Genomic DNA, 8,585 nt, shown 5'->3' on the forward strand with positions numbered 1-8,585 from the left:
GGAGGTGAGACATAAATAGTTAGATAAAGAAGTTACCACAGGCCTGGCACTGTGGCTCGTGCCTGTAATCCCAGCTCTTTGGGAGGTTAGGAGGGAGGACTGCCTGAGCCCCCATGAGTTTGAGACCAGGTTGGGCAACATAGAGTCCCCGTTTCTAGAAAAAAACTTTAAAATAAGCCAGGCATGGTGGTACAGGCCTGTAGTCTCAGCTACTCATGGCTTGAGCCCAGGAGGTAGAGGTTGCTGTGGGCTATGACTGTGCCACTGCACTCCCACTTGGGTGACACAGTAAAACCCCATCTCAAAAAACACAAACAAAAAAAACCTGAAAAAGTTACACATTTACGCTAGTAAATGGTGACACGTTTTTTGAGGGGGAGAGGGATGGAATCTCACTCTGTTGCCCAGGCTGGAGTGCAATGGCAAGATCTCGGCTCACTGCATCCTCTGCCTGCTGAGTTCAAGCAATTCTCCTGCCTCAACCTCCTAAGTAGCTGAGACTACAGGTATACGCCACCATCCCCGGCTCATTTTTTGTATTTTTAGTAGAGACAGGGTTTCACCATGCTGGCCAGGCTGGTCTCGAACTCCTGACCTCGTGATCTGCCCGCCTTGGCCTCCCAAAGTGCTGGGATTACAGGCGTGAGCCACCACACCCAGCCATTTTTTTGCTTATTATTTTTTTTTGAGATAGAATCTCACTCTGTCACCCAAGCTGGAATTCAGTGGCGCGATCTTGGCTCACTGCAACCTCTGCCTCCCAGGTTCAAATGATTCTCCTAACTCAGCCTCCCGAGTAGCTGGGACAACAGACATGTGCCACCATGCCCGGCTAATTTTTGTATTTTTAGTAGAGATGGGGTTTCACCATGTTGGCCAGGCTGGTCTCGAACTCCTGACCTCAGGTGATCCACCCGCCTCGGCCTGCTCTGTTGCCCAGCTAGAGTGCAGTGTCACCATCTCAGCTCACTGCAACCAGCACCTCCCACGTTCCAGCGATTCTCCTGCCTCAGCCTCCCCAGTAGCTCGGATTACAGGCACACTCCACCATGCCCAGCTAATTTTTTGTATTTTTAGTAGAGACGGGGTTCCTCCACATTGGCCAGGCTGGTCTTGAGCTCCTGACCTAAAGTGATCTACCCACCTTGGTCTCCCAAAGTGCTAGGATTACAGGTGTGAGCCACCACGCCCAGCCAACATTAATATATAGTAAGCGCCAATTTTATTATTAGTAGCTGCAAACCAGAAAGTTTTGTTCCATCCGTTTTTTTTTTTTTTTTTTTTGAGATGGAGTCTCTGTCGCCCAGGCTAGAGTGCAGTGGCCAGATCTCAGCTCACTGCAAGCTCCGCCTCCCAGGTTTACGCCATTCTCCTGCCTCAGCCTCCCGTGTAGCTGGGACTACAGGCGCCCGCCACCTCACCCAGCTAGTTTTTTGTACTTTTTTAGTAGAGACGGGGTTTCACCGTTGTTAGCCAGGATGGTCTCGATCTCCTGACCTCGTGATCCGCCCGTCTCGGCCTCCCAAGTGCTGGGATTACAGGCTTGAGCCACCGCGCCTGGCCCCATCCTATTATTTGATTAACATTTCTCAGAAACTGAACTTTGAATGTCTTTCTAAATGTTGCAGTAATTCATCTACTTTTAAACCTGCATAAAACTATTTGATCTGTTTGATCGAATAATTTTATCAAAAGGAAAAATTAGCCCCTTCTCAGCTTTAAAGATAAATTAGATGATAATTAAGTGTTGTTATATTTAAATAATAACCTACAGCATAACCGTCACTGGCATTTTTAGGAGGCTGTAGCACATCTATTATGCAAGGCACTTAATAATTTATACTTTTACTTACTTTATTTACATGCCAGGTACTTAACATTTTAAAAACTCTTCCAACTTTTATAGGATACTTAATTTTGTCATCAAAAAGGTACAGCCTTAGACTGTATTTTAGAACAAAAAGTCTGGTGGCACAAATAGAATAGACTGATATAGAAATAACTGTTACCAAATGATGACAGAAACATCCCAATTGAAAATAATTGTTGCTAGTCCCTCCACACAACTTTTTAATTCATGTAGATTTTTAGAAGGTATGAGACATCTTTAATGAAATTAAACATCAATTTTAATTACTAAAACTAAAATACTTTAACAATGGAATACAATGGAATGAACTAATACAGGTTGTATCCTCTCACATTTTATAACAGGAAAACCTGAAGAATAATTTTTAAAATCCAGCCATTAGTAGTAAGTACAGAAGTCAGGCCGGGTGCAGTGGTTCATGTCTGTAATCCCAGCACTTTGGGAGGCCAAGGCTGAGGACCAGCCTGGGCAACATGGCAAAACCCCATCTCTACAGAAAAAAAAAAAAGATTAGCCAGACATGGTGGCATGTACCTGATGTACCTGTAGTGCCAGCTATTTGGGAGGCTGATGTGAGAGGAGTACTTGAACCCGGGAGGCTGAGGCTGCAATAAGCTGTGATCACCCTATTGTACTCCAACCTGGGTGACAGAGCAAAACCCTGTCTCAAATTAAAAAAAAAAAAAAAGTACACATACCTAAAGGTAGGTGAGCATATGTTGGTACTCTGCTTAATGAACTTCTCAATTTTATGTGAAACTTTACTACAGAAATAACACTTTTTTATTTGTTTTGTTTTGTTTTGAGATGGAGTCTCGTTCTGTTGTCCAGACTGTCAGGCAGTGGCACGATCTCAGCTCACTGCAATCTCCACCTCCTGGGTTCAAGTGATTCTCCTGCCTCAGCCTCCCCAGTAACTGGGGTTACAGGCACCCACGACCATGCAAAGCTAATTTGTTTAATTTTTGTACAGACAGGGTTTCACCATGTTGGCCAGGCTGGTTTTGAACTCTTGACCTCAGGTGATCCGCCCACCCTGGCCTCCCAAAGTGCTGGAATCACAGGCTTGAGCCACCATGCCGGCTTTTGTTTTGTTTTTAGACAGTCTCACTCTGTCGCCCAGGCTAGAGTGCAGTGGCATGATCACAACTCACTGCGCCCTCCATCTTCTGGGCTCAAGCAATCCTCCCACCTCAGCCTCCCAAAGTGCTGGGATTACAGGCCTGAGCCACTTCGCCCAGCCCAGAAATAATACTTTTTTTTTTTTTTTTTGAGACGGAGTCTCGCTCTGTCACCCAGGCTGGAGTGCAGTGGCGCGATCTCGGCTCACTGCAAGCTCCGCCTCCCGGGTTTACGCCATTCTCCTGCCTCAGCCTCCCGAGTAGCTGGGACTACAGGCGCCCGCCATCTCGCCCGGCTAATTTTTTGTATTTTTTAGCAGAGACGGGGTTTCACCGTGTTAGCCAGGATGGTCTCGATCTCCTGACCTCGTGATCCACCCGTCTCGGCCTCCCAAAGTGCTGGGACTACAGGCTTGAGCCACCGCGCCCGGCCAGAAATAATACTTTTTTAAAGAGATTCGTTCATATATGATCCTCATCCAAACATTAGCCCTCAACTAATGTGTACCAAAAATGCTCCTCATTTATAAAAGATTAAATTAGTATGAGTGTAATTAGTTATTATAATAAAGACCACTGAAAACAAAACAGAGATACAAATGAAAAAATTAAGTGATTTTAATATACAAATAAGCCAAATGCAAAACACAGAATTTATTTCCAGGTGAAAGACATGAAAGACAGATTAATCTCAACTCTAATTTCAATGCCAACAATTGACCCCTAGGTAACTTCTGGATTTACTAAATATTCATGTCTACTAAGAACTGGCAAATTATTAAAATAAATCATACTCATGGTTAGTTATGAGCATCCAGTCTTTCTAGTATCCTGTTAACTAATGAGTTGCTTTCTTATTGTTAAAACGGCATCGTAACATGGGCCCAAATATCATATATATACCTTGTTATACAGAAAGCTTATTTTATATCACCATTCATTCAATTACCTGCCATATCCGCACTTCTCCCAAAATCGACATTATAAAAAATACAATAATTATTTTCTATTCAGTGCACTCACATTTTTGATCCTGTACATTGCTGTATTTCTTTAAAACCTCTGAGTTTAAATTTGTTTGCAATACTATCCTTTAGTTTGGAAGCAATGTTTTGTTACTGTCAAGATAATCTTAGACTATTAAAAGCCTTTAAATTCAGCTGATTCTCAGAAATTCTTCCACCTATAAAACATGAGAATTATAACCAAATTAACAAATCAGATATCAGAATGCCAAAAATTAAGTCATTAAAAGAGAATCCAGTGAAAGAGCCAGTTGTGAAGAACAGGAAGTGATTTACACTGCCATTTTGTAGATGAACTATTTAGAAACATAAGAAGTGCCATACTAATCTGGAATCAACTCAGACTAACAGCTCTCAGCATTTTCTTTCTGACAGTGGCATCAGAGGTCATCTGAAATAACCCTCAGGCAATTTTTCCTTAATAATGTATTTAATTGATCATGAACATACTTTTCCACTTTTAGGCAACATTTCTACCAGCTCTGAAAAGAGAGTTTTTTTTTTTTTCAGTTGTCCTAAAGAGTACTCCTTAATTATTGCATGCTGAAATATAGCAAGTAAATAGTTAACCTACACCCTGTGTAAATCCTTTAAGTTTTGTAGCCTCTATTGATAAATCCTCTCTGCCTACAACTTTCCAAGGTAAAAGCAGTCACTCTTTTTTTTTTTTTTTTTTTGAGATGGAGTCTCGCTCTGTCGCCCAGGCTGGAGTGCAGTGGCCGGATCTCAGCTCACTGCAAGCTCCGCCTCCCGCGTTTACGCCATTCTCCTGCCTCAGCCTCCCCAGTAGCTGGGACTACAGGCGCCCGCCACCTCGCCTGGCTAGTTTTTTGTATTTTTTAGTACAGACTGGGTTTCACCGTATTAGCCAGGATGGTCTCAATCTCCTGACCTCGTGATCCGCCCATCTTGGCCTCCCAAAGTGCTGGGATTACAGGCTTGAGCCACCGCGCCCCGGCCAAAAGCAGTCACTCTTTACTGAGCAGTATGCTTCGATCAACACATGCTAGTATATATGAATTAATTATCAACAAGCCATAATACGGAGAATTAGACTTCCTGGCATAACTTGCCATAATGGAGAAAACTCTACATATCAACAACATGCAGCTTTGTCCCATGAAATAAATACTCAAATGAATAGTGTTATTTCAGTTCAATGAATTGAGATGATCATTAAAAGGCAATAAAGAAAGCAAAGAGAATTCCGTCTTCTGAGAAAAAAATAATAATAAAACTTATTTAACATACCATGTCTCCTACATCAAAATCATGATATAAAATGACAGAAACTAAGTTAGTGCCTGGCCCTACTACTAACATCTTTAAATCCCTATCTTAAAACAGGTTTCAAAATGCAACAAACACACCAAAAAAGCTCTATTGGACAACACTTAATGACAACATAAAATGCAGATGGCATTTGGAAGTATTTAAAAAATAAGTCACTAAGTAGAGCTGAAAACACTAAATACACCAAAGACAACTCGTTATCGTACACATTTTAGTCTTCTTCGCTTTGGGAAAAAATAATTTAATTCTATTAACAGTCATATGTGGAATATTTTAAAATCACATAACCAGTATTTACTAAACACTTAAAAAGAAAAAAATGTATCATCAGTACATGGAGACTTGAAAACTACTCTGGTCACAAAAAGCACTTGGCAGCACATTTCCAGAATGTTTAAATTTTTATTTATTTCTACTCAACTAAGAACAAAACAAACAAGTACTACTGTAAATCAGATAAAATGATCTGCTTTCAGACAAATATGATAGATAGCAAAAGAAGTGAAAAAATGACTGACTACAGAAAATAGATCACAGAATAATTAGGCAGATTAATAAGAACAAAGCAACAGCTGCAGAAAGGTTTGTAACCCAACCATTTTCAAAAAATTCCAATTTCAGTATTATACAAAACAGTATTAACCCTAAAAATTCGCAGCTTAGGGAGAAATGCCCATCAGACAGGCTGTCTGTATGTAATAATTGTTAATATTTTTTTTTTTTTTTGAGACGGAGTCTCGCTCTGTCGCCCAGGCTGGAGTGCAGTGGCACCATCTCGCCCCACTGCAACCTCCGCCTCCCGGGTTCAAGCGATTCTCCTGCCTCAGCCTCCCGAGTAGCTGGGACTAAAGGCGCCCGCCACCACGCCCGGCTAATTTTTTGTATTTTTAGTAGAGACGGGTTTTCACAGTGTTATGGTATCGATCTCCTGACCTCGTGATCCGCCCGTCTCGGCCTCCCAAAGTGCTGGGATTACAGGCGTGAGCCACCGCGCCCGGCCAATAATTCTTCATGAACTACAAAAGTCATGGAAAAAGAAAAGGGAAATGAGGATGAGGAGGTACAAAATTATTTTATTGAATTCTAACTAAAATCCAACCTGCTCACAAAAAAATGTCAACCCAGACATCTCTCAAAAAGAGAGACACCAAAACTGTTCTAACAGAAGAGGGGTCCCTCTCGAGAGGCCATATCCCCCAACAATAACACCAGGAGCAGATACACTTCCCATGGACAGATCTCAGGGGAAGAGTATTAAAACGGTACTGTCATCGATTCAAAACCAAAAGAAAAAGAGTAACCTTTTCAAGGGAAGCGCCATTACTTCCCTCTCCTGCTCCCCCTCCCTTCTGTGTATACATGAGTCTGTGTATGAAGAAACTGCTTTGGACTTCTGCAGCATTGCAGTAGACTAGAGGATGGGGAAGGGGGAAGGGTAGGGGGAGAGAAACGCTTCCATCACCCCTACAGAAGAGGGGTATAGATTTCCCGTGCTAGGGGGTGGAATCCACCCAGCAAGCCACTCAGAGCAGTCTCCCTTCCCAAGAATACAGAGACACTACAAAGGAGAAGAAGCGGGAGGAGCAGCGGCACCAGAGGGGAAAGGGACCTCGCGCCTTTAAACCGGGGTGCACATCAAGCCAGTCTCCCTGTGAGAGCCACACCTTCCTCCAAACATCCCCCTTCCAACACCCCATCCGGTGACCCTCAGGAAAAAGGAATGGAATTGCTCTCGCCCCTTAAACCGGGAGGGCGCCCAGCTCACCAGCTTCTTCACCCCACCCACAGAATCACAGACCCTCCTTGTCTCCCTCCCCCACCCCACCCCCACATTCCGTCTTCCACACACAGGCCCGAGTGGGCCGAATTTCCCCGCCCCCCTCCGTATCTCCCTTTCCCAAAGCAGAGGTGCCCTTACCCTTGCGCCGACAGGTCTGGGGCGGAGCAGGCAGGCGCAGCCCCCAGCAGCGCTCTGGTAGCCGCTACCCTGGAGGGTGAGGAGTGAGGAGGAGGAGGGGCCCGGGCGACAGAACCGCCGCCCCCCCCCCCCCAAGAGCCCAGCGGAGCCGCCCCAGCCCAAGCTCTGCACCAAGGGGCGGCGGGGGAGGGGGATACCGGGTCGAGGAGGCGCCCTTAGCGCTTGGGCTTCAGTTAAGATGGCGCGGGGAAGTGCCGGGAGCCGTAGCCGCCGCTGCCGCCTCGGGGGAACCGGCCCGGGCCTCGGCCGCCTCTCGTCCTCACACAGCCGAGGCCCTCTCGGTCCCCCGCCGCGGCCCCTCGGCGGGCGGGCCCACGCGCAGCCCTCCGCCACCACCACCACCCCTGGGAAGGGGGCGCTCACAAAGGGAAGAGAGGCCGCGGACCGGCCGGCGGACGGTGGGGCGGGGTCCCCCGGGGCCGGGAGGCCTCAGATGTTCGCAAGTGCCTAGTGCGCTCGGCCCGCGAAGGGCGCAGGGCGAGCGGGACCCCTCCTCTCTCCTCAGGCAGGCGGCGGCACCGACTCACTCTCTTTGCCACCCTCCCTCTCTCTCCCCGAGCCCTGAAGCCACAGAGCCCGGCCGCTGCCCAGGTTCCCCCCCTTTCCCCGACACCACTCCCCTCCTCCCGACCGTCATCCCCTCTCCGATCTCGCGAGATTTCCCGCCTGACAGGCCCGACCCTGCGCGAGACACGACTACATGCGCGCGCGCGCGCCATCACAGGAGCGCGCAACGCTTGCTACGGGCAGAGTTGTCCCGGTGGCCCCGAGTCCCAGCCTCTGTCCAGCATAGCCTCACTGAGTTCAGGGAGCTTCTAATGCCACGCGGGCATCAGGTGCACTCATTTCACCCCGGAGATCTGAAGAAGAGTTTATCTGCACTCCCCTTCCTTCCGGCTTCCCACCTCCAAAGCCCGCCACTGATCCTAGAAATAAGTTTGCCCTGGAGTGTGGAATATCCCATTCCTGCACAACTTGGTTTGACACCCCCTCCCCTGTGGGATTCAGAGGTACACTGGGCAGCGCAATCAGTATGCAGTTGAGTTTTTGAGATTCTAATAGTTGATAGTAATTCTTGGAACGACAGTAAGACTTGGAAATACAGATCTAAGCCACCCTATATATTGGTGATGGTAGAAAAGAGATAACTTCTTGAAAAGTGTCTGTGGGTTTAGTAAGTTGAATAATGAGAAGTTTTGGAACAAGAGCAGCAAACAAACTAAAGACTCCAATGCAGAGAAGAAGTACAGTTTATATTCTTTTATCTCAAAACTTTTTTTTTTTCTTTTAGGGAAAAC

The 8,585-nt window shown here is 46.1% G+C and overlaps 1 protein-coding gene across 1 annotated transcript in view; it reads right to left on the reverse strand.

Annotated features, from left to right (window-relative positions):
• The window catches only part of TAOK1 (TAO kinase 1), a 178,883-nt gene extending 171,108 nt beyond the window's left edge, over positions 1 to 7,775 (reverse strand). The window contains exons 1-2 of the mRNA XM_017855070.1: positions 7,651 to 7,775; positions 7,228 to 7,296 (exon numbers count right to left, since the gene is read on the reverse strand). The gene's annotated coding sequence lies outside the window, so the exon portion shown is untranslated. The remainder of the gene's footprint in view (positions 1 to 7,227; positions 7,297 to 7,650) is intronic.
• Between the last annotated feature and the right edge of the window lie 810 nt (positions 7,776 to 8,585).

Source organism: Rhinopithecus bieti, unplaced genomic scaffold (genome assembly GCF_001698545.2).
Source record: "Rhinopithecus bieti isolate Rb0 unplaced genomic scaffold, ASM169854v2 scaffold_38691, whole genome shotgun sequence".
In the NCBI taxonomy this organism is placed as follows: Eukaryota; Metazoa; Chordata; class Mammalia; order Primates; family Cercopithecidae; genus Rhinopithecus; species Rhinopithecus bieti.